This window comes from Myiozetetes cayanensis, unplaced genomic scaffold (assembly GCF_022539395.1).
Source record: "Myiozetetes cayanensis isolate MyiCay16 unplaced genomic scaffold, myiCay2020 scf2-11, whole genome shotgun sequence".
NCBI lineage: Eukaryota > Metazoa > Chordata > Aves > Passeriformes > Tyrannidae > Myiozetetes > Myiozetetes cayanensis.
In genome coordinates this window covers 5602815-5629321 of record NW_026087411.1, presented here as the reverse complement: position 1 = coordinate 5629321, position 26507 = coordinate 5602815, and the positions used below count along the sequence as shown (strand labels likewise).

The 26507-nt window shown below is 42.9% G+C and overlaps 1 protein-coding gene across 1 annotated transcript in view; it reads left to right on the top strand.

Annotated features, from left to right (window-relative positions):
• Positions 1-3049: 3049 nt before the first annotated feature.
• PELI1 (pellino E3 ubiquitin protein ligase 1) overlaps positions 3050-26507 on the top strand; it is a 43319-nt gene continuing 19861 nt past the window's right edge. Inside the window, exon 1 of the mRNA XM_050315467.1 lies at positions 3050-3353. The gene's annotated coding sequence lies outside the window, so the exon portion shown is untranslated. The remainder of the gene's footprint in view (positions 3354-26507) is intronic.

Sequence of the window (26507 nt, the reverse complement as noted above, 5' to 3'; positions counted from 1 at the left end):
CTAAGCACTGGCATCGCTGGCACACAGGACTTGTCCCAGAGGCAGCAGGGACAAGGCTGCAGCAGGGATGCTAAAATACTAGAAATCTCTCATTGTCATTTCATCTTCTGCAGGAGAGTGGCATGGCCAGATAAAATCAGGAAGGAGCCACTGTGGAGTCAAAAGTGATAAATCCACCAGATACTACAGAAGAGTGCACTGTGTGACAGCAGACTGGAGCAGCTCTTGGGAGCTGAATGGGACCCCATTCAACATGGCAAAAAGGACTGTTTGTTGTGGTAGGACATGAATGTCAGGGGCAAGGCTCTGTAGTGTGAATGCCAAGCTCATCCTCTTCCCAAGCTCAAGCTCTTCCCAGGCTTTCTTCAACATAGCCTATGTATGCTTCTACCAGCTGTACCTAATTCCTACATGGCTTAGTAAAGTGAGCATGGGATGGCAGAATGAGGTCTTCTGTAATCTAGCCCCAGTCTGCCCCAGGCATAATATTCACCTCTGCACGCCTCAGTTTCCCCTAGTAAATTGGATAATAATGAGATCTATTACCACTGTCATGTTACATCACATGTGTGGCAAGTGATTCATTACACGTAAAGCTCTGAGCACGTCAGGCAGCATACAGGGGTCAGGCAGCAGCGGGCTCATCCCAGCGTGATACCTGTCTGTGACTGTGGTGGCTTTCCACCTATCCCTCGGCTTCTTCCCCACTTTTTGCCTTCTTCTTCCCTATCTTCTTCCCTCAGCTTTTGCCCACCATCCTAGGAAAGGAAGTGCCTGGTCCCTGGGATGAGAGATATGACTTCCACCCAGGTGCGACTCAGCAGGCTTTCGGTGCCAGAGCCAGAGCCAGGAGCTTCTCCACCGGTGCCTCGGCACCGCTGTCACCCGCCACCCATCTTCCACGTGCCTGCACATGTGCTTCTTACTCCCTGGTGGCTGAGTCCCATGGGAAACAATACCTCCAGCAGCTTTGGGGAGATGTGTGGCATGCTCCTGCTCCAGGGTGAGGGTATAACTTGCCCCATAGTGAAGGGTTGCCGGATGCCAGTATCGGCAGCTCAGCAAAGAGGAGATTAAAGGACACCTCTATCAGGGGGTTGTAAGCACATGGGTTGGAAATACAGCAGAGATTATGGGCTGTCGAGTGCAGAGAACAAAGTTACAGCAAATCCAAAGGCCAATGAATAAAGACTTCCTGGAGAGATCAGTTTTAACACCGGGTTTTTTCAAAGCAGTCACCAAACGCTGGGGTGGGTGGATTTACCATCGGGACTATTTTTATCTCAGGTGTCAAAGCTTCTTCAAAAGAAATGCTGCCTTTGAGGCAAATGCTATTTTTGGGATGTGCAGGGTTACGCCAGAGGTCAGGACGGATGGTCACCCCAACCCTTTTGTTCTTATAATCTGGGAGCCGTGAGTTATATCTCTTAATCTCTCCTCAAAAATCCCAAGGCCAATGAAACTCTTGTTAATGACTAGTAGAGTTTACACAGCCCAACATCACTAATATTCCTAACCCTGGATAATTCAGGAGCTCATGGTATGATGGCTATGGAAGCATCTCCATTGGCTTTGTGAGTTGTGCTGGAGCAGGACCATGTTGTTTTCTGAGTGATGTGCTGGTAAAAGCTCCCATTTTCCTTAAAAATCTGTTTCTCACTATGTACATGAAAAAAAAGTCTGAAGGACACCTCCAGGCTGTGTTTTCTCTTGAGCTACAGAAAACATAGAAGAAAATAAATTAATATAGTCTTTCTATACATGGCTAGAAGGGTCTTTGAATTGAAATAGTATTTCAAGGTGTATATTTCAACAATATGTTTTGTCCAGACAAATACTCTTGGAGAACCACTACAATAGTCATCATTGGCAGTACTGCTGGAGCAGCCCGTGGTACAGAGCAATTTTTCTGCCTTGCCTGAAGTAGATTTTTATATATTTATTTAAGCTCCCATACACACATAGCAAGACATATCTGGGAGGAGTGTGGCAACATCAGCTCTGTATGTATATGTCTGTGTGTATACACACATATACACACACATGTATGTACATACATATATCCATATGTGTGCATATGTGGATATATATACACACATGTGCACACATAGAATCATAGAATGTAAAGGGTTGGAATGGACCTTAAATATCATCTAGTCCCAATCCCCCTCTGCCATGGGCAGGGACACATCCCGCTGGACCAGGTTGCTCAAGGGCTTATCCAACCTGGCTTTGAGCACTTTCAGGGATGGAGCAATCCTCCCTGGGCAACTCAGGGGAGAATCACCTCCTTCTGCCTGCTGGCCACACTCCTTTGGATGCAGCCCAGGCTTCAGTTGGTTTCTGAGCAGTGAAGTACATAAAAGTACATATATCTACACAAGCGTGTGTGTGGCTCTCTGGGGACAAATGAGGGTGTGTGGCTCTGTGGGGACACACACAGGGGTGTGGGTCTGTTGGGACACACCCAAGTGTGTCAGTGTGTGTGAGGGGACACACACAGATGTGTGGATCTGTGGGGACACACAGGAGTATGAATCTGTAGGGACGCACACACAGATGTGTGGCTCCATGAGGACACGGGTGTGCGAATCTGTGGGGAGACACACACAAATGTGTGGATCTGTGGGGAGACACGGGGGTGTGGATCTATGGGGACACGAACACACACGGGGGTGTGGATCTATGGGGACACACACACATACGCGAATTTGTGGGGGACACACACTAATGTGTGGACCTGTGAGGACGCACATGGGTGTGAAGCTCTGTGGGGACACACAGCAAAGTGGATCTCTGGGGACACACACAGATGTGTGAATCTGTGAGGGGACACACACATGTGGATCTGCGGGGACACACACACAGGGATGTGGGTCCGTGGGCACACACAGGGTCCGCTGGCGGCCCGGGGCACTACAAGTCCCGTCATGGCGCGGGGCGGGGGCGGTTCCCGGGCGGGTGCCGCCCCGCCGCCGGCTGCGCGGGCGGGCGCTGAGGCGAGGCCGGCGGGGCGGGAGGCGGCGGCAGCGGCACTCGGCGGCAGCGGCACTCGGCGTCAGGGCGGCGGAGCCGGCGTACATCGGTTGTTTCTCTCCCGCCGCTTCCCGGCAGATACCAGCACCACCGCCGCCGCCGCTGCTGCTGCAGCTGCAGTTTCCCGGCCTGTGGCTCGCACCGCCGGAGCCCTCCGTGGCGGGGGTGAGCGCTGCGAGGCTCCTCCGCCTGTCGCCCAGTCGGAACTATCGCCCTCCGTGCGGCCGCGAGGAGGCTGAGGCTGCGCCGTCCCCTTCCCCCCGATCCCGGCCTGCCGGCGTGGGGTGCCTCTGCTGCCCGCTGCATTCCTCCGTGGGGTGAGTATCGCGTCTGTCGCGACGGAGCCCCCATCCGCGCGGCGCTATCGTGAGGAGGTGGGGGGCCTGCCCAGGGCCTGCCCCCCCTTTCCTTCCCCAGGCTCCTTCTTCCCCCCCCGCCGCCCTGCGCGCTTTGTGCTGCGCCTCGCAGGGCTCCCCTTCTTGCGGCTGTTTCCAAAATAATTCTCTATTTTTATTTTTTTTTCCTCCGGGCTTTGGGAAGTTTTTTTGTCTTTTTTCTTTTTTTTTTTTTCCCCCAGTCTTATTTCCTTCCCATCCGGAGCTGGCCCCGCTCTGGGGCTGGATGTGCTGGAGAAGCTCTTTGTCATGGAGCGGCTGCCGGAGCCGTCTGCCCTCGGGAAAAACATCACTTAAAAAAAAAAAAAAAAAAAAAGGAAAAATAAAAGTCGCTCAGTACTCGGACACCGGGGTTCTGTTGAATTAGGGGAGGGTGTTGGTGTTGTGTTGTTTGTTGTTTTTTTTTTTTTTTTGGCGACAGTGGTGTTCTGTGTATTTTTTTTCGGGTAAGAATTAGTCCCCTCCTCCCCCTCCACCCCCCGAAGTCCATTGATCTCAGCCCCCCGTGCCGGAGCGCGGAATGGGAGCAGCAGCAGCACGCAGGCGGGTGACAACAAAACAAAGGGGGATTTTGTTTGGCTGTTGTTAACCTGCGAGATCTTGGTGGGAAAGCTTGCTTTTTTTTTTTTTTCTTTTTTTTTTTTTTAATATCCCAAGCTCTTCCAGATTTGATGTTGTTTCACTCTGGAAGAATCCAGATAATCGGTAGGTAACTTGTGTCCTTTTTATTTTAAGCTTCTTGGGGGAATCACAGGGTTTCTCTCCCCAGCCTCGGCTCTTTTGTGAGCAGCCTGCCATCCAGCGCAACTTGTGTCCGGTTTTTCTTTTCACTCTTGTTTTCACCTAGTTAAATAATGCGTTTTCAGGAAGATCTAATAGGAGAGGGACATTTCTGCCTGTAACAGCCACGGAGAAATTTATCTGAAGGCAGGGGAGAGAAGGAGCAGTTGTGTTTTCAGCGGAATAATTTTTGCCTCTTAAAGGGTGTATTTTAGAGCACTTAAACGTTTTTTTATACCGGAAGCATTTTTCTCCCCTCCGCCCCCCCTTTTTTTTTTTTCTAACTACCTCCTCAAAAATTGCAGCTACTTCACCTCTGCAAAAACGCAGCTTCTGGAATACATGGAAGCGAAATGCAGTGTGGCTGTAACGCTCGTGTTTCTGGCCTTAAAGGCCACCCCCTTTTTGTTTTTTTCCTAATTTTTTTTTTTTTTCTGGGACTCCTCTGCCTTGACAAAACACTACTTGGCAAGGAAAATCACAAAGCCTTTCAGCGAGCCAGTGCTGGCGCTTCTGCATCTAAAGGACGATGGGTTTATTTTTTCCATTTTGAACGTGTGTGGTGGGCGGGGGGAGACCCGGGGAAAAAAAAAAAAAAAAAAAAGGCCGTTTCCGGTTTCTGTTCATCAGCTTTTCGTAATTTTTTTTTTTCCCCCACAAAGAAACAGCCGGATGACCTGTTGATGATACATCTTCAGTTGCTTTTTGTTCCGAAAGGCGCCTATAGGTTAGTGGATGTGAACAGGCTGCCCGGATTTTCGTTTCTGTGTGTCGCTGTGTGGTTCGTGTGGCTTTGTAATGTTTTAGGCCGACAATTTTGGAGTGAGTAATGTAGAGCCAAAGTTCAGACGTCTGCCTGGGATATTCCCCTTTCTCCTATCCCCCACGGTCCTTTCCTCCAAGAAAAAGCGTGGGGTTTTTTGAAAATTGAGCACTGGTAGTTGGAAAATTAGACCTTTTTAGTGGTGCGCAAGATAAGTGTCCTAACTCTTTGAAGTCGTGTGAATGGCCTGGCAGGAAGCTTTAGGAATGCAATAGGCAGCTACTGGGTACCTTAAGCTTCAACATCTCCTGTTTCAAATGAATTAAACATGTAGGAGCACCTACGTGGTTGTGCTGAGTAAAGTCCTGTGAAGTGTGTGCCTCATGAATGTTTCCGTTCTTACCGAACACTGAACCGTATTTCTCAACGCAGCAGGTCACCGTGCTAGTGTTCACCTTGGAAATTAAAGTTTTGAGTAACTACTGGTGTTTCAGTTAGAGCAGAACTTAATATACTATCTCTGCTACGATGGTTTTGTATTTTGGTAGCAATGCTGGTTTCTGTTAAGAAGCTAAGCATGGAAAACGGGATCCTTTTCACTTCAGGATTTATAGCTGATGTCTGTGTTTGTAGATGCGAAATAGAGGATCATCTGCTTGGAGCCAGTGGTATTTAAAACTCCTATTCACTTGGAAGGAACTAATTACAAGTATATTTTGATGTAAAATGTCTTTTCAGACAGGAGCTCTGGAACATGGGAAAGCAGAAAACCCAAAGCTGTTTGTAGATGCTAATCCATACCCTGAGCTATAAAAGGAAGAATGAGGGTTTTTCATGAGAAATCAGTCACCTTTAAGGGCATACTTGTGAGTGAAATTACACAGCTGATTAGCAATTCCTGCTGGATGCCAGTAATTGGAGGTACTTGTTGCTCCCTTGCTGGTCACTGTGCGCTTTGCTGGTTAGATTGTAAAAGTTTTGACTGAACATTGAGAAGAAAAAGTCCAGCTCTTTTGCTTCCTAGGCATTCATTCCTTAATCTCCAGATTCACAAGCGTGCTGACAGTCTGTCAAAGGAAGTGACAGCAAAGAGATGGTATAGGAAGTAGGTCGAGCGTCGCTGAACACTGCTGAGAGAGTTTCAGTGGAAAAAAGTAAGCATGTTTCCATCTGATCTAGTTTCTGTGTCCTTTCAATCTACCAGTTAGCAAGATGCACCACTAAAAAATGTCACACTCCTGCTGTAGTTCCCCAGTTCTACTGAAATTAACTTTACATCCCTAATCAGGCCCAGTTAGTCTGCCTGGATGAAAAGATTTGTGGGGAAGAAGGTAAAATAGTTTAATTGTGAGAAATCGTGTCAGTTGGGTAGAGCCGAGGTGGCTCTGTGTCTCTCAGGAAGCCTTGGGCAGCTCATGGGGTGGATTTCCCTCTCCAGTGGGTGGTTGGGGGTGGGCTGTCACAATAGGGTGGCATCATGGCACATTCTTAGTGGCCTTGGTGTTTTGCAGTGGATGTAGCAATTAATTGTGTTTCTGGTTTAAGAAGTTTGAATTGATGTGTTGAAAAGCCTGCCTTTCAAGAGCAGTAAAAACTCTTGACAATAACTTGATTTGCAGAAAAATTACAGCCTTGCACTGAGAGTATGTTCTTTTACAAGTATCCTGTATTTATATTGATTTGAAAAGAAGCTCTTGCTTCAAGTAGGAAGAGGTTCTTCAGTGCTTTGCACGTGTGAGTGCACAGCTTATGGACTACCTAGGTAGTAAACCCTGTGCCATGGACTGTTTTGCTGACCCATATGACATGATTTGGAGCACCAAATGTTCCCAACTGCTCAAAATGACCTTTCTGGAATAACCCTGTAGTAGTGAATGGATATAAAATAGTTGGCTGGAAACTACAGGCTTTACAGGAAAAGTCTGTTGTCCCCTGCTGGCACCCTGTGCTGAAGGTAGGTAATCATCAATACCAGTCCTGTTCTAGCAGCATCCTCCTGGCTGGCATGTGAGGTGGGAATGCTGTGAGGTGGCACTGTGGGACGTGGGCTCAAGTGTGAACTAGTCAGCAGCTTGTTTGATTCAGACTGAACGCAGTGCCTGGGTGGGAGTTTTTAGTTAAGGATTGATGGTATTCCCTGGAGCCTGCCATGCAGGAGCACGGTTCAGTTCGTGAACAGGTAATAAAAGTTAATCTGCTGACCTTGTTTTTAATCCATGCTGCTGAATTTAATCATAGTGACTTGACTGCCACTCGTGGTACTTATGTAAATGCTGAATTTTGGGCTTGAATCTGGTACTCGAGAGCAGAGTGGACTAAACCTTGCTGCGGTTTCAGGATAGGGAGTATCCTATAATTTTACTCTTCTAATTAAAGGTCTATTGCAGTTTTTAGATTAGGAGCAGTCAAAACCTCTTACTCTGGTCTGGTAATTATACTCCTTTTGGGAAGAGTATCTGTTAAATTCACACTCACTTTCCTTGTTCACCGGTAATGTGTGTTGTAGAAGATTTGGGATTTGTGTCATGTTGGCTCAAAATGCTCTGGATTTCCCTGGAAGCTGGATATACAGCTATGTCAACCAGATGTTTTCCTGTGCCAGCCCTGTTTGTAGCAGTTAATTGCATAAATGTGTTTTTAGAAGGGAGAAAAGTCTTCCTTGTGAGAAGTTTTTTTAATAGTACAGAGATATTTGTGCTGGAGAAGTGCTGGTCTGGCTATATTAGGGTAGGTTAATATGTGTGAATGGCAGGAAGGTACTGAAAGGCCAAAGAAGACTCAAACCAGAAGTGATCCCTAGAATACTTATTAGGATAGTTGATAATATGAATAGCTAGTAGGTGGTGGATTTTTGTGGATTGGCTGAGGTTTAGAGTGAATGAGATATATTAAAAAATACTTTGTAGGTACTTGCAAGATACTTGCTTGGAGAAAGTCAAGTAGGATTCTTTGGGGGATAGTTTCTTGGAGCTAGGACTTGAAAAGAAGATTGGGAAAAAAACCCAAGAAAAAACCAAAACAACCAAACCCCAGAAAAATAATAAAACACAAACCCCTGCCTAGGCAAAATTGTCTTTTAAGTAGACCACCATCAATGTTTTTTTCCCTTCTGTTGCCTGGATGTACTTAGCTCCTTGTGCTTCAAGTTTGCAATGCTTCTGCAACTACACAACCCTTTGGGCTTCTTTACAAATGCTTGAAAATATTCTTTTCTGAGCTAGGATACCTGTTTTCCTTATTTTATGGACAAGCTGCAGAGTAGAGATTGAATTTGAGGGCACTGGTTTGTCTTCTGTTAAGAGGAGTGTTAAGATTTGACATTGGTCAGGCTCAAGGCCTGCAAGAGTTTCTGAAGGCAGAGTAAGAACAAACTTAATTGATGTGATTTGTGCATCTCACACTGTCCTTTTTGTCTCCTCAGTGCTTCTGCTTAATTGTCTGAATAGAGTAGTGAGCAACTGGAAAGTTGCAGCTGTTGGGTTAATTTGTCCCTGCCAGCTTGTCCTCTAGGATGGTAACCCCTAGTTCTGTGTCAACAACACTAATGGCTTAATTGTTCTTTGGGTCAGGGCAGTCAAACTGGCATTCTAGGGTGAGATGTAGCTTGAGGTATTTCTGTCCAGCTGGTCATCTTTGCCCAGGAATTGATCAGCCCTGTTTGGGACAGCACACAAGGCACCCAACCAGGTGGAACTACTTCCCATCAGGAATGGGAACTAGTGTGCCTGTGTAAGCTGCACATATGGCCCCCTTAAACACTGAGTCCACTGGGACACTGTAAGTTAATATTAAACTAGTGGCAAAATTAGGGTCAGAGTTCCATGTGTTTGTAGTTCCTTTTCTTGTGTTAAGATCATACCTCTCCTACAGTTACAGAGCTGCCCCAAAGTGCCCCCTGTCCCTGCTCTCAGTTCATGCTGCCTTTCATATGGCCTAGCAGTATTAAAGAGTAAAGACTTGATTTTAAAATCATACAAGCTGGAGTACTTCATCTGTGTTTTCTTTTGTCCTAAGACAGATTATTTGTGTTAAATGATAAAAGTGGTCCCTGGAGAATTCCTGCCAAGAAATCTCAAGGCTCCTCTTCTCTTTAAGTGTTAATGTATACTGAGATTTTTGTCTCATGCTGCCTTGATATTCTTTCCACTTATCTGAAGCAGCTGTAGTTCGGTGCAATATTTTTACAAGAATAAATATTACCTTAATCGTGGCTTTACACAAGTTTCAGCTTGGAAAATCAGTAATGATTCTTTTGTCAGATCATATAGCTGAACAATTTATTTGGAATGAGGTTAGGGGTAAAAATCCAAAATGCATCATACATGGAGGCTTACTACAAGTAATTTCCTTACTTTTAAAGAACTTGTTGATAATTTTCCTCCTTTAATGCACCTCTTGGGATAAACTGCTAATTCTAAAAATATGTCAATTCTGCTGTTTCCCACTGATATTCTTCTTCTTTGTTTGGCTTGGTTTACTTTTTTCGTGAGCCACTTTAAATACTCTGAGGAATGTTCAACATGGAAGAAAATAAATGCATGTAGATATTTGAGTTGCTGTATTTTAAGGTTAGCAGAAGGTGACTTTGAACTCCTGTTCTGCAGTGAAAAAGAGTGAAGTGGCTTCAGCCTTACTAGTGTTGGAGGTAGGGTATCTGCTGCATTTTGGATTTGAATCTGAGTCCTTTCTGCTAGGCAAGTGCTCTCTTTTGAATTTAGGAAAGGAAACGTAACATGCTACAGAATCTTCTGATAGAAATTGGGACAGTTCCTCCTGTGTAGGAAACCACAGTTGTTGACTATTAACGTTGGAGAAGGCAAAGTTATGGACTGTGCAGTCAATACTGCTGTTTCCATTTTCATGATCAAACTTTCATGGTAATTTAAGTTTCAGATTTAGGAATGCTGCCTTTAGAACTCCACAAAAACCTATGATGCCCACAAGTGACATGAACATGTTGGCTGTCCAGTTGAATAGTTATAGGGGAGAAGATAATAGTGAAACTGTAAAACAAGTCATTGTGGTAACACTTACCTTCAACTCCTGCTACTTGTGGGGATATTTATTTTATGTACTTTCAGTAAAGAGCTGGGAGAGATCTAGCTCAAATTGCCTGAAACTTATGGGGACAATCAGTAAAAACTGCTTTTTAACAGGGAAAAGATCTCACATTTTTTCAGTTTTTCGGATAGGTAGTGCAGAGACCCAGGAGGCATAGAAGTAGACAGTGTTTCACTTGTTCCCTTTCTCATGTGATAATGTTGAGGCAAATTGGTGATGGTAGTGCTGACACTTCAGGTAAGGGCTGCTTCCTGCTCCATTCTGCTGGTCCTTGTACTTCTTAATGTATTTATATATATGTATACATACACACCATATATATTTATGACTATGCACTTCATACCCTGGGATTAGCAGACCAAGCTTTAGACAAGTGATCTTGTAAAGCATATTAGTCTGAAGACAGTTGGTCACCCCTTTGTGCTTAGATGACTTTCACAGCCAAGTCATTGTCTCTTGATTCCTGCAGAAGGTGGATCCATCATACTGGATCTTTGGGTTTTTGGGAGGTTGTGGTTTTTTGTGGCTTTTTTTGGGGGGTTTTTTTTTTTTTTTTAATAAGGTAATTGCTATGCTACTGATAGCCCACATCAATTGTCTTAGTATTTATTTGGTGCTGTACATAGTGTCTGTGAAATGTCATTCCAGTAGAGTTTTCCCTTTTGGTGCAGCACAAGCTGTTGCCTGTTGGGTGAGGTTTCTGTAAAGTACTCGAGATTGTTCCAGAAGGCTGGAGTGTACCATGGTGAGGTAACAGCTTGGTGGGGTTTTTTTCTCTTGTCTTTTCTAAAAGATGTGATGTGTTATTGTGTCGAGGCCATCAGCCACCTGCTGAAATTGAGGAACTCAGCTTGATCACGCAGGCATATAAATGCACAAGTAGCTTTTATTTTTATGCATTTCTTTTCTTGCATGTGTGTAATTTTACAGTCAGCGCTGTGGCCAGTGTATGAGCTTTGTCTGAGGGTTTCTGAGCAGCAGATGTGAATGTAGAGTAGGTTCTTGTATCTCTCACTGCTGGCTGAGAAAGGTCAGGGTGCTGTAGTAGAAAGTGTGGGATTATAACCCACTTGTGACTCAGATATAGCAACTGCTTTTGAATTTCTGTGCCAGTGTATATACACTATTAAAATTTTTTTCCTCACTGAAACAATCATGCATATTTCACTGTTCTGAGATATGCATACATAGCAAGAGAAACTTCTACCTCGAGAGGGAGGGTGTTACAAGCATTTTTCCTGCCATCTTTCCCTTACTCTACAACTTTGGGGAGGGGCTCATTCAAGTTACAAGTGTCTAACCAGGAGCAGAGGTAGGAGCCTCATCCAAACAAGATGTTAACCCCTAAAGCCAAGAGACCTGTCACAGGAAGAAGTGAAGAGCTTATTTATTATGCCAATAATCACTTGTCTGGTGCCTTTCAGTCTCTTAAGGGTCCACAATAGCAAATACTGTAGACATGCTGCTATTACTTTATAGCTGTTAACGAGGAGGAGTAACAGTCATAATTATCTGGCTGCTTCTAATATTTCTAAACCTCAATGATCAAGAAATAGCAGCTTTAAAGATCCAGATAGTGCTTGGCTTACATGTAGAGTGAGATGACATGAGAAGTTTCTTGCCTTGGTTTGGGCTGGTGACAAGAGGAAACACTGCATGTTTCCTCTTCTCTTGCTGTCCAGTTTCCCAAGGCAGGGTTCAGGCTGAAATGTAACAAAGCTGGAATTGTGCTCCACTCTCCTGTCAAACGAGGAGGGAACTCTGTGTATGGGAGGTGACAGGGAGAGGATCCTGTGTGCTGGGATGATGGATGATGTCTCCAAAGCCCCAGATGGCTGTTAGCCTTGTCTCTTTTTTTTTTGTCCTTATTTTAATAAAGGTAGGCAACTCACAGGTGTGTTGATGCTTAATTTGTTAATGTTTGGGGGCTGCTACAGAAATGCAAATTAGTCTTCAGTTACTAATCAAATCTTGCTCTGCTCTGAGGCATGTAAACTAGTGAAGTACCAACAAACCTGAAGGTGGGTGAAAAAACTGATTGTGCAGCGTGAGTTCCCTGAGTTCACACTTCTCATTTCTTCTGCTTTCACTGTGTTGGGTGTTTAGAAGTGTCAGCGTGACCGAGGGCCGGGTACAGAGCTTGTGTCAGACACAGGCCTGATGCTAAGGAGGAAAGCACAGTGGTTTGGAGCACGGGGAGGTGTAACATCTGTTTGTAACCTTTGTTGCAAGTGGAACGGATTATAAAATGACAAATACTGATTCTCTGCCAATCCGCGTGTGTTCCATTCAGCATTGCACAAAGCACGCCCATTAGATTTAATACAAATGTTCCCTCAGAAAGATCACCTTGATTTAATTTTTTTTCAGATGCATAAAGTAGAAATCAACTGAGGTTCTCTGTTCTTTAAAGACTTAAGTGCTATATTTCTAGCTCTTGGCAGACATTGTCCACAAGTACTTCATGTTCCATTGGGTTTTTGCCAAATTTAATGTACTGTGTGTACTGAAAGCATCAAAAACAGACTTACTTTAATTTTAGATTTTACAGCTACTGTTATTGATTTTTCTTAGAGCTGTTCCATCCAATCTGCTATCATGTTAATTTTTTCCCCTGCAGGACTTTGGACAAGGATCATGACAGTCTTTATTTGTGTGGCCAGGGACTGTTTATGTGAGTGAGAGCTGTAGATCAGGCATCTCTGCAGTGGCCAAACCCTCCATTTATAGAAGCTAAATCAGCAGACTGCATTATTTGTGAACTCTTGTCTTTAATACTGACTGGTGTGCTGTGACTGAGAATAGTGTTATAAACAATCCATCAAGAAACTTGAGTTTTATAAAAATTCCTGTGACAGGAAGCTACACATACCAAAAATTGTGAACTTTCATTTTTTCAGCTCTAGTCAGCTGTATGAATAGAAGCCTGACTGAAAGACCTTGGACTCCGAAGAGACAAAAAAGGGAAGAGGTAGGGGGAGAGAAGCAGAGCACAAATAGGAGTTATGGTAGGTAGACAAAGAAAGGAAGGAAATAACTGAGGGAAAGAATAGGATATAGTTCAAAACAGCCAACCAACATGGGCTGAAGCACTCCTAATGCTACAGTCCTCAGGTCTGCTGATCCCTGCCTGACAGCTGTGTCTGCTGGCCTCATATTTTGGCTGTTCATCTTTTATTTTCAACCCTCAGGGCCAAGTAGCTGTGCATAAGCATGGCTTCTGGCCAGGTGGCTCATAGCCCTCAGAGTGGAACAGGATTCCCTTCCATTGTGTTGGTGTGGAGCAGCGTGGCATTCGGTGGAGCCTGGGTTTTCCCCCTCCGCCTCTTTTACTCCTTCTGCTGAGCTTCCTTTTATTAAATGACAGTCTGTTTTGGTTTCTGCTTTGCAGCTTTAACAACTCTGGCAGAAGGTAAGGTCGCTCAGGGCTTCAAAGACCTGCATCCAAGTGAGGAAGAGAGGTGTCTCGTGATACAGAGCAACTTAAAATCCCAGTGAGTTTTACACTCCCTATTAATAGTAGTCATTGTAATAGAGTATGTGGGAATTCCTGGTTAGTCTGAACCATGGCACTCGGTGGTTTTTGTTAGACCTCACTTTTATGCTGAAATACTGAGCATGGTTTTTGAGTCTAACTTCAGTTGTCTAGACCTCAGACACAGTTTGTTTCAGACTCTGCTCCATCTCAGAGATGCTGATTAGTCTTTGGAAGTATTACTTAAGCTTTCACAGCCTTTAGGTATTATCTCGCAGTCGTCAGAGACTGTATTTTCTGTTCTACACCTGTCTTCTCATTCCACTCCTTGTATTGGAGTCTCTATTGGGGCATGTTCAATTTCTGCAGGTTACCTTTGCCCAGGCAGTGTTAGAAGATGCTTTCCCAGCATGCAAACAAATGACCAATTCAGGACAATTTTTGGTGGAAGAATTCTGGCAACCAGACCATACTATGTGTCAGTGTTTGTGTACCCCAGGTTTTATTGTAGCAACTGGTTATGCAGGTAACTCGCATTAGTGTTAGCAGACAAGCTGTGCCTCGCTTTTTAGCCTCCTGAAAGTGTTTTGGTAATTTTTATCGTGGTGTTGTTCCTCATAAGAAGAATTGGTGGTACATAATACTGCAGAACTGAGTAGACTTATGGTGCTTGTCTTCCTCTTCTCTCTGCAGTTGTCCTAAGTCCTAGACCCCCAAACATAGCAAAATCTGTAACAAAAACGTTGCCCTGTGAAGAAATGTTCAGGAAATGACTAAGCCTGATGAAGACAGAACCAAAGGTTGTCCCAAGTGTGTTTTTGTAACTAAGACAGAATTTTAAATTTTTCATTTATTGCTGTTACTCTGCTTGTTTTCAAGCTTAATTTTAGAACATCCTTCATATAAGCTTAGTATCAACTCAGAATGCATGCCAATTAGATTATTGCTGTACTAAGCAGTCTTTTGCTGATAAATGTAGCTTCTGTTACCTAAAGGAACAAAGTAAATTGAATAGAAGAGAGAGTATAAAGAAAACAAAATTAGCTCTGGAGTTCAGAATGGAAATAGTTAAGTTCCGTTGTTTTTCAAGATTAAACACAGCTTTTAAGTGCTCCTCAGGAACAAACTCTTATTTCCTGTTATCTTACTGTTCATTAGGCTATGCATTTAAAAATACGTCATTTTACTGTTTTTCTGGAAATGAACACAAGGTCATATGAAAGGTAGTCCCAGCTCTCTGTTCCTGTCCTTTGTTCAGGTGCTCTCGGCACCAGTAAATCCAGTTGAGAAGCAGACGGGAGCTTGAATCTGTGAATCATGGTTGTGCACAAACCTTCTGTTATCCAACTGTAAGGAGCAAGGCAGGTCCTGCTGCCTTTGCTGGCAGTGGTGTTTTATGCCACCTTAAAATTGTTTAACTGCAGAACGTGCTCCTGCTCTTTGTTAACAACTAAGTTCAGGCAGTCGTGAGAATGGGTGATAAATAATAGCTCTGTGATGCAGGGCTTGTCTTTGCACGCAGAGCTCGTGCCTCTGTGCAAATGGCCAAGTTTGTCAGTGAAGAGGAGAATTTATTTTGGAAGGGAGCTCTGGAGTTCATCTGGTCCAGCTCCCCCTACTCTAAGTAGTTTGAAGTTAAAGCCAGCCCTTTCATCCCTTTATTTTGCACGGTTTTGGGTAACACACAGCCGGGGTGTCTGCTGACAGTGCTTGTCTAAAGCTTACCTGCAACTGGCAGTCTTCTGTAAATGTAAAACTTTGGCTTATCCAGTATAATTCCAGAACATGTTCTTAAATTTCAGTAAGTCTTGAGCACACTGAAACCAACCAGTGGGTAACTGAATTCCCTGAGTGATTTTGACCAACTGAGCATTTTAATTTGCACTGGGAATACTGAGTGGAGAGAAGGAAAATATGCTGTGTTCAAATACACTTTATTGGTGCTTTTTTCAACATGCATTTATTCCAGTAGACACTGAGCCAACACTGATAAACCTCTAGGAAACCATTCTTTACAGGGGCTGACAGGTAGACTTCCCACCTCTGCCTGTCCCAGCTGACAGTTCTCAATTGCTGATGGTGCTGATGTGGATGGGACTTAACCATATGGTCTCACTCTGACTTTCTCTCGCAGTGTTGAAAAACGTTGTCCTGTCTGCACTAGCAGCTAAACTGATCTGAGCTCATTGTTGACAGCCACCATCATCAACAGGTCATTTCCCCTCTGCGAGCGTGGCTTTTGGTTATGTATCGTAAATCCAAGTGGAAGTGCGGTTACGATCTCGAGGTTCTTGGACACGGTGAGTTTGCATCTACACAGTTGTTCTACAAGAACAAACTTCTCCTCTTGCACATGAACTTCTTTTCAGTTTTTTCATCTAGAGAATTCAGTAACTACTTCTAGAGTTCCTTTAAAATGGAGCTTTTGTTTACCTCTCCAAGGTTTCGATTGAGATTAGTTGCTAGAAGTACAAGTGTAGAACAATATGAACTATTAGTATTGTCTTGCTGTAACTACCCATAACGGTGTTTGTTCTCTAATCACTATTTTTTTAAAAGAGAAAGTGGAGAGAGAATGCTTTAAGTGGTTTGTTGGACAGGATCTCTCTACAGCAACCACTCCCAGCTTTTATAAAAATTCAGGTTATTCTATTAGTGAGATGCCTCCTAAGCTGTACCAGCTTTACCTTTTCATGCCCTAATACTGGACATCTCCCCAGGGTTGTTTACAGAGGCACTAAGCTGATACACTATTTACTGCCTCCGGAGAGCGATGCCTTCTCCATCTCATCTCCCTGGCCTTTGCACACACACAGCCACCCCTCCCCTGAGCTGTGCAGCCCTGGGCCTGTCTTTGCTCCAGACCTGCTGACCAGAGCTTTTCCATGAGCTGAGTCTTCTCACTAACTCAAGAGAAACAAATCAAGTGTGGGAGTTTTCTAAGAGGTTCAGGGAGCTGTGCCGTAAGTTTTTTTTATCAGACTGACTGTATATCATTCTGATGTGATAGGCTTAAAATTCCTGCACTGCTTTCCATAGATTTGGCGGTGAATGTATCTGTGTCTTATTCTTTTTCCTTGGCCCTCTGGTTTGAGTACAACAGCTGCTGCCTCCTCACTGTTGCTTCAACCAAAGGAGTAATGTGGTGCTGTGAGAACACCAGCTTTTCCTTGCTTAGACCAGTTTTCAAATGGAGTTAATGCTAGTGAAATTGAGAGTACAACCTCAAATACAAAGGGTGTGATTAATAGTGAGAGGACTTCTGGCGTATAACTTTGAAAATGTTTACAGTTTCATTTTACATCTCAAGGGATTGGAGCAAATAGGCAGGAGATGCTAATCATAATAATGTTTTTCATGATCAAAGCTATCAGTACTTCAGTGGCTGCTATTTGTGTTTCGACTGCCAGAATCCTGAAACTGGTTATGAGCCGTCAGTATTGGTGGTTAACAGCCTGAAATGGTTTAGGTATGGGAAATACCACTCCATTATCTATTTCAGGTGAGTTTGCTGACTTGAATTCGTGCTGCATATTTATATTAGTTTCTGAACAGCTCTGTATTCCACTGTGCCTCTCGATTTTTTTTCTGTCAAGTTTCTATCACGAGTGAATCCTTACTGCAAAATTCCTCAAGTCTGCCGGTCTATTTCAAGGGGAAACTCACCATATAGTGCAGTATGGTCTGGAACTTTGATAGTAACGTAGCTGTTAGAGCTTTGTTTTATCAACTTGAGAGCCTCATTGGAAGATAAGTTAGGAAGATGTTTCTTTCTAATGAAACATGGTGGGTCAGAGAGGATTTTCCATGTTCAAGTACTTGTATATAGGCCAAAAATACTTGCAAAGAACTCTTATGAAGAGTTGTGAAACACAATTGAGTATAATGGCTTGAGAAGCTGGAAGGTACCTGGCATGTAAGTGCTTCATCTCTTCAGACAAACAATACACAAGTACTACAACTGACACTGAGCATTGTCTCTGACGGCAGTGTAATTATTCTGGAGGTCTGGGGCTTATCCAAAATCAGGGTGGTGAATTAAATTACATGTCCAGCCAAGATCTGCTCTAGTACAGTCTTGCTTAGTTAGGCTGATAGTGATCTTGCTTATGCTGCTGAATTCAGTTGCCTTCAGTGCAGTTGAATCCTTACTTGCACCTGCATAATTGGGCTCAAGTATCAGGTTTGGTGAATTGACCTGGTAGATGAAGAAAAAACAGAATTTGGACTTCATTTTCTTTTCTTTGCTGAGCATGCCTTTACTTATTTGCACAGAAACAAATTCCTCCTGCTCAGTACAATTGATCATCTGTTAATCAGATGAGCTACAAACCTCAGTTTTATTTTTGAGAAACATTGGGAAGGCTTGATGTAATCATAAAAAGAGAGAGGGAGAACTTAGCCTGTTGCTTCATTACTGTGCCAGGAAATAATCCTTCCTCCCTGACCAGTTCCTTAGCTGTTCCAGCCATGATATGATGTAGTTTTATTTTTTTAACAGTGGCTTTATTTAGATTATCCTTTTAACTAATGGTTTTGGCATGCTTTAAAAAAGACACTTAAGGAAGAGGATCTTGTTGCAGAATTCCAATCTGGGCTAAACTTATAGGCTGCAAGTATATTTTTACTCTTTTTAAAATTTAATTAGAGAGTCTTCATTTGTGCCACAGTAAAAACCATCTTTGGAACATGTTGAGTTTGCAGGCAGTTGTCTGGAAGGCTGAAGTTTTGTCAAAGAATTCAGTCTTCTTTGTGATGGAGCTGGTTTGGATTACTCTGTGCATTTGTGGTCAAAAAGAGATTTCATGTTGCTTTCGATTAACAAGAGAGCTTTTCTTATGATCTTTGATTTCAGTTGGCTGCCACTTCACTGGCAGTTTCGATTGTAATATTTCAATGCCCCTTTGTGTTAGGTCTTCTGTTATCTTTGCTTAACTTTTATATTCTGGAGCTTTTTTTTTCTGGTAAAGATAAGTCTTGCTGCTTCAATGTGTACAGCCCTAGTGTGTTGCTTTGGGGGTTTACGATTGCAACCTTTGTTTTTCTTGTTATACAATTTTTAGGTAGACTTCTCTATCAGAATTTAAGGAATAAGTACCAAGCTACATTTCTGGGAAACTGGAGACATTTATTTAAATGTGTTAATAAAAAAATTAATAAGTAACCTGTGAGGATGTGTTAACCTTTTCACATTGCCGAATGAGGGAGGATGACCTGAAAAGACAGGACTAGATATACAGAAAAACCCAGTAATTCCTAAACTTGCACTCTTTCATGTTAGGCTAAGAAGTTCTGTTCTTAAAAAGAAGGGCCTAGAACAAGCAAAACATAGTTACTCCTGCAGCTGGACTTTCCCAAATCCCAGTACAGCAATCATGAGGGTACTTAGTTGTAGGTTTTAATACCAGAAGCAGAGTAATATCTTCTCTGTCACAAAACTGGGAAGATGTGCTTGTTCCCAGAAGTGGTGTTCTGGTCCACAGGCACTGAGCTCCAACTCACAGTTCTCGTTGGGCGAGTTTTGGGGCTGGAGCTTTGTGTCAACAGTTACACATCTGCATTTTGAGCTGTGATATTTGCATCAGTCTTTTAAGTAATTTAAAGAAAGTGTATCTTATTTCTAGTAATGTGAGATAGCTACTATAACTTCGTTAGATTTTAAATGTAATGAAAATTAAATAGCTGTGTATCTAAAGTTACCGACACAAGTTCTTTCCCACAACGTTATTAAACGATACTTTCAAAATAAAGAGCTTGGGTTTTTTTCTAACAAGGAAAAAAACCCCTAAGCTTGTAAGTGATTAGTGAAAGAAAAATGCTTCACCTCAGAAACTAGTAAAATTATTGGAGCTGATACACTCCTCATGTTGGTTTTGTAACATTGTATAGTGCTGAGAATGTTTCAGAGTTGTTTGGTGTAGCTGACATTGCATCTTTTTGTCCTAGCAGTCATGTTTGCAGACAGGGAATGCCTATTATAAAACAGAGAGTAGAGGGAGGATGAGCTTGTGACAGTGCTGTATTTATTTGTATAGTTCAAAGTTTATTTTGGGGACATGTAATCCACACACTTCCATCAGTGAAGTACAGAATGACTTCAGTGTTTTAAAAAGCTTAAGTGCAGCAGTGGCTGCTAACCCAGAGAAAAGTATTTTCTTTCCTTTATGTTTAGAGAACGTATGTTCTACAGCTGGGGTTGATGTTGCTGAAGGGAAACTGAGCATGCTTGGAAGTCTAAATTCTAAATAAAACTTCTGCCACTAAGTTGCATTGGGGTAATATAGTGTAATATACGCTAAAGGCAGCTCTGCTGATCAGCCTGGCAGCCTTGTAGCCTTTGTCCCACTCTCCTGGCACTTGTTTGGTTTGGTTTTTTGGTTTTTTTTTACCTTGAATTTGTATTGGTCCAGAAGTGTGTTAGACATTCTCTGCCAGGTCTGGGTAGTGGCTTCTTAAGGTGTGCCAGTGTTACCTGTGACAGTTCATACCCTCTGAGCGTTGTGCTCAGCAAAGGGGATGGCAGGAGACATCCCTAAGCAGGAGAGTGACCACTGACAAATAGAACATGAGCAGGACTTCTCTAAACCTTTCTGAATGCATGTGAATGAGGCACTGCTGTGCTCCATGTGAGCAGCTGTTTGTAATTTGAAGCAATGTTCATAAACAATGTCAGTGCAGAGAGGGCCAACCTACCCCTAAAAACTTGCAAGGATTACTTCTGAAGAGCCAGATTTCTTGGGAGTGAATCAGTCTGCTCTGAATGGCTGACTGAAAAGGAGCAAATGAAACAGCTCCTCCAGACCAGATCGTTGCTGTTAACTTTGCTCTACTAGAAAAACAGGACCTAAGATTTCCATGGTACACAAAAGGTGCACTTGAAGATACCCATATGAAGCCCAGGTAGGTTTATGGAGTGTTCACTGTAGGTTAAGGTGGAGGCTTCTCTCAGTCTCTTTCTCAAGGTTCAGAAAGGAAGAAATCTGTACTATATTAACCAGTCAATTTGGTTAATAAATAAGCGATGCTGTAAATCACGTGAAATTTATTTTCAATCTCTATAGAGTAGTGCTGTGTTCTGAATCAAAAATGGCTTGGCGATGGTGCTGTCAAAAGAGCCATTTTTTGTGCCTATGTGCTCTTTTTGGGATATTTGCCCATTGGTGTTTCCTATTTCCTGAATGGAAAAGTTTTTCTTTGAGAGAAAGCAAGTGATTCTTTGCTGCTGAAAGCCTGCCTCTCAGTGCATACAGGTACAAAGTGCAAAGCCAAGGTCGTTTCCAGAAGTGAGTTTGCAAGCGTTAAGAGACTTTTGCGTGTCAGAGAAGTGCCTGAAATGAGAAAGTAATGTATGTAGGTTTTCTTTCATGCTTGTGCTAATTCAAATCTAGCTCAGTCTTTGACTGTTCAACTGCGTTTGTTTTTCATGCTTCTTCAGGTAGCTTTGAAATGTGAGCTGGTATGTACAGAGAACCTGAACCACGGCTTTAAGCATGGGGGTTTGGGGGTTATTTTGGAGTTTTTGTTTGGTTTTTTTCTTCCCCCAGAACAAAACTTAAAGTTGCCATGTAGTACTACATAATTTCTCTTATATTTATATTTTATATAAAATATAAAATATTACTCTCACATAAGAGAAAGAGTGCACTTCCTTTTATGTGCACTTTTTTCTATGAGCATAGCAAATTGAAAACTTCAGAGACACCTTGAAAACTTCCAGCTGTAAGTCAGATGTTTGAACATAATGATTTCCTTAGCTCTTAATTAAAACTGGACCGTATGGTCAGACCAAGGTCCCTTGGGTCCCTCTAAGAGATAGTACAGCTCCATCTCCATGTCGAGCTGTTCTGTGCTGGGCTTTTTTGGTGAGAATATATTTGGTGCAATAATGTCAAAAATTGCATATGACAAGAACCAAGAGTACCTACCAGCTCTCTCTTGTACCTGTTAAAGAAGTAACTGAATTACTTTCTGAACCAAGGAGCAGAATTTAGGGATGGCATCTCTAGCAGTGAATTCTTACTACTCTTTGGGAATGACCTGTTTTGTTGTTAGGTGTTAGTGCCTGCATAGAGGTTAAGTGCAACTGCCTGTTTATTTTTATAAGCAGCAAACCTCTTATCCAAATTGGATTAGAAGTGTAGGAAGCAAAGTATTATGCCTGTCTAGATATGCTAAATCATGCATTGCCCGTGGGATTAGAAAGGAGGAAGAAAAAGAAGATATAATTGAGTAGCATGGGATTTTTTTTTTCTCTGAGCAATGACTGGGAGCAGGTAGGTGGTCTAACATGAGGAGGTATTTGGACTGTGCTGTTTGCATTGCTGGCTGTAGGAGGTGATGAACATGGAAACTAAAGTGTGCAAAAAGTTAGTTTTGTGTTCATGTGTAAATACAAGTTGTATTAGCATAGAAGTTGGTTCACCTGACTCCTTAAGAGACAGCTTTTAATGTATCTGGACATATTTCAGTATACCTCTACCAGAAACCTATTGCATGTGAAAAGTAATCAGTTCTTGCTCTCTTGGGTTATTGCCTAAAGCAACATTTGTTCTGTACCTGAGCTCATACAACAGTATTTAAAATATTCCTAAAAGATGTGCTTGAATGTCAGAAATACAGGAAAAGGAGGTACTGAACCAGCTGTTTCTGTATAGAACTCTAATATATCTTTGCAGGGCACTATAAAAACCTGACCCTTGGCTTTCAGAGAGGAGGCCTCTGACAACTCTCCAGAGGTATGTAGGTCATATGCTTTTATGTGTAAATGCTGGAGGTGATACCTTTAAAAAGGGCCAAGTTTTGTACCTTATATAAAGACTGTCCAGAGTTTGAAGTGAGGAGGAGGAATATGGTAAGGTGGTATGTTTATTAGCAGTGACTTACAGAATATTCAGGTGTGAACTACAGTCTTGGGACATTCACATGCAGAGGTGAGGAGGCCATTTGGAGGTTATCCAGCACTTTTTTTACCAGAATTGCAGATGGACTACCATTGAAATGGTGAGTGTCAAGAGTATACTTACAGTGTGGTTAGGAATTTAGGATAAAGCAGAGGGAAGCTGATACACTTGATTTTGTGCCTCACAATCTCTTTGAGAGAAAATGTATTTGCCTTGTTTTAAGAGATCCTTTTGTGTGATGTGGGAGTTGATTAGAAACTGTACTGTATAGTTTTTAAACTTTGTCCATCCTAAGATATCTTCCCCTACAATGTGAGCATGGGGAGACAGCCAGTAATAGCTGAATTTCTACAGCTGAATACTTCTCCTGTCCTCTTTTTTGCTAATCTGTATGAAATGTTTCTCATCACTGAAAGTGAGGCAAAGATGTTTCTCATCACTGAAGGCGTTTCTACTTCTAGCAACTGTCTGTCTTAACATTCCCTGAAGAAGTCCATGGTCAAATGATCTGGCTTTGTGGGAATGAAAAATTTCAGGTAATGCAGGTTCAGCTAGTTCTGCTGTAAAGTACCTTAGAGGCTTTGCAAATATGAAAACTGCATCTTGGAAATGAATTCAAATTGGGCCTCCCTTTCTTTATTTAGGGGAAACCATAATACCCAAAGAGAGTCTGAGTTCTGGTGTTGAAAAATGGCAGAACAACAGCTAAAAGATTCTTTGAGGAAGTGCTTGTTCATGGCTGAGGTTAATTGAACTAGAAGTGATCCTAGAGAACTTAAAAAAAAAATCTTTAATGACAGCTTTTTCCAGGTACCTGGGAAACTCAAGTTTACTGTCTTGGAAGGAAGCCTGATGCAACTACATCTGCATGTTTCTTACTTGGCAGATGGCTTGTGTCAGTTTGACCTTTTTGGAAACAAATGTGTTCTCTTCAGAATGAGGCCTTGCCTATCCTTCTTTGAGTCTTCGATTTTTAGGAATTGAGCATGTCTGATTCTTCAGGAAGTACTTGAGAAAGCCTGGTGAAGGACCATCTATGCTGATTTCATCTGGGATAGAGTTAATTTTTCTTAGGAGCTGGTACAGCGCTGTATTTTGGGTTTAGGATGAGAGTAACGTTAACACACTGATGTTTTGGTTGTTGCCGAGCAGTGCTTGCTCTAAATCAAGGACTTTCTGGTTTCCCATGCTCTGCCAGGGAACAGGTGCACAAGGAGCTGTGAGGGAGCCTGGCCAGGACAGCTGACCTGAACTGGCCAAAGGGATATTCCGTACAATAGGATGTCATGCCTAGTATATAAACTGGGGGGAGTTGGCTGGGAGGGGCTGATCAGCTGCTCAGGGACGGGATGGGATGGGCATCAGTCAGTGGGTGGTGAGCAGGTATGTTGTGCATCACTTTCTTGGGTTTCATTTCTCTCTCCTTCTATGTTCTCTCCCTTTCCCTTATTATGTTTTATTTTACTTTATTTCGATTGCTGAATTGTTCTTATTTCAACCTGAGGGTTTTACCTTTTTTCCCCTGATTCTCTTGTCCATCCCACAGGACAGGGGGAGGTGTGAGCAAGCAGCCACATGGTACTTGGTGGCTGGCTGGGGTTAAACGACAACATCATCTTGAGAGCAGCTGAATTCCTAAATGCCTTACTGAGGCAACAATTGCTGCTTATTAATGAACTGCTTATTGGGCCACATTTCTCTTGTGAAGCTGTTTTAAAACACGGTGTGGATCTCACCCTTTCAAGTGTTTAATCAGCCCAAACAATCTTTGGTGTGGTTACAGCAAGCTCTGTGCAGTAGTTTTTGGGAATTGTTTTTATTTTAAGCAAATGTTGGATCCAGCAGTCATAGGGAAGACTGTAAACAAACACGAAACCCTAGACTGGTCTGCAAGTCTGCTTGTCATCTCATGTTCTCCAGCATTCAGTACACCTTTCCTATTTTCTGAGGAAATGTGTGTCTTGAGAGGACATTTCATACTTAAAGCTCCCAGTCTTTTGCAATGATAGCTCCATATCTGGTAAACCAATTCCTGCTTTGAGCAGGAGGTTGGACTAAATGATCTCCTGAATTGCTCTGTGATTCCATGAAGCCCCTTATGAGGAAATGAGTTGACTCAGCCTCTTGAAAACCCATAAGCACATAAAAGTCAGTTGTCCTGCTGTCCTGAAGGTATTCCTTCATTCCTGCCTGAGATTCCTTCAGCTTCTAGTAAGGTTAACTATGAAATATGCCCTCAGTCCAAGGATCAGAAGTCTTGAGTGCACTTTTCCTGATGGGGTTCTGTCCCCTAGGAAGTTGAAAGTACTGAGTTGGTACAGTGTTGAAAGCCATGTGTGCCTACTAAAACAGAGATCAAACTGAAGACAGAGGGCCAGTCTGCAGGATGAGATGTGGATTGACTGTAACAGGCTGTCCTTGAGTAGAAGGGCTTCCATGAAGATGGAAATGGAAGGGTAGAACAGAACTTCATGAGAAATGCTCATTAGGTTTGTCTGATGGCAAAGTGTGATTAGTGTCATGGCAAATGCCTCTGCAGCATGATGACTTGTTGGCCTCTGTGTCAGTAGCCAGCTTCAGTGACAGGTTGCTCCACAGTTGCACAAGGATCACCATGGTTGGATGAAAGACATTTTAGAGTTGGCAAATCCATTTGAAGGAGCATTTCTTGTGCCTTAAGAGCTTGAGATTCTACTTGGATCTTTCACCCAGCTGTCCTGCAAATCTAATTAGCCTCTTCTACCCCCTCCTGAAGTGGTCAGTGTAGAAGAGTTCGTGAAGTACCATCTACCCTTCATGGCACAGAAACTTGAGATGCAGAAAAGGGTTCTTATCTGGAAGCTGTAGCTCTAACAATGGACCTTTGTTTGCTCAAGAATTTTTTTACTTCTCACCATAAGCCACCACAGAGTAGTGCAGAGGATTAGGTCATTTCCTTCCCTTCTCCTCTTCCTGCAGATTATTTGATTAACATTTCTATTGTATACTCTAAATAGCATGTTCTTGGCTTCAAGCTGCTCCTCCACCTCCCCCCTATAATCTCCTTAAAACACTGTAGTATGACTTTTTATTAACTGTATAACATGGGAACTCCTTGAACAGAGATTACAAGTGACGTAACGCAGTAAAAGATTAATGGGGCTGGTAAGTCAGTAATCTTCCCTTTTTTCTTCTTCCTTTTTTTTTTTCTCCTTCCCTCATGCACCTGGGGTTAGGCTTCTGGGAACCCCTTAACAGTGTTAATGCTTTGTAACACATGAAATATTTGGGGTTTTTGGGATATTGTTTGCTTTGCTCAGAGTTCAGCCACTGACTTTGTGGGAAGAAGAGTTAAGGTGGTGTACAGTGCATGTTCAGCACTCAGTATTGAATGGACAAGCCTGCTTCCCCCTTGGGACCATTACAGGTCCTGGTCTTCCACACTTTTGCTCCCTTTTCTCAGTGTTTCCTTTCCTTCAGACTCAGGTCTTATATACCCTGTGTACGACAATTTCAAGCACTTATTCTGTGTGTGGGGCTTTTATTCCACTCCCTGCCTGTTTTGCTAAATAAAATTACCAACAGCTGTTTAAAATGTCCACCTTGAAATTTGGCAGTAATACGCTAATGAGGTTAACTCCAGGGTGCAGAGCTTGCCATTCAGGCTTCTTGGCAGTGTGGACACCAGAGGCCATAGCAGTAAGACTTGTCTTTTTAGCTGGAACAGCTAGAAACGTGTTCCTCTTCAAAACTCATGTTGAATGTCATGTGAAATCACGTAATTGTATCAAACTGTACAGCATCTGCTCGTGAGTCAGATAGAGGAACATGACGATACAGCCCTTTATTTCTTTAGCAAGTTCAAGGAAAGAACCTCCCCTGCAGTTCAGCATCACTTCATGAAATTAGCAGTGATATCTTGGGCTACAGATTGCATTGTTTTAGTCTGGCATCGTATCTCTGCTCCAGGAGAAATCAGATGGCTTGCCTAGCGACAGCACGCTGGAGGCAGTTGCTTTCAGTACACAAGGCAGGGCATTGGGTCTTGTGTGGAGTGAAAATCATTAAACCCTCCTCCTCTTAGAAGTGAGGGACAGTGTTGACACAGGAACAGCTGA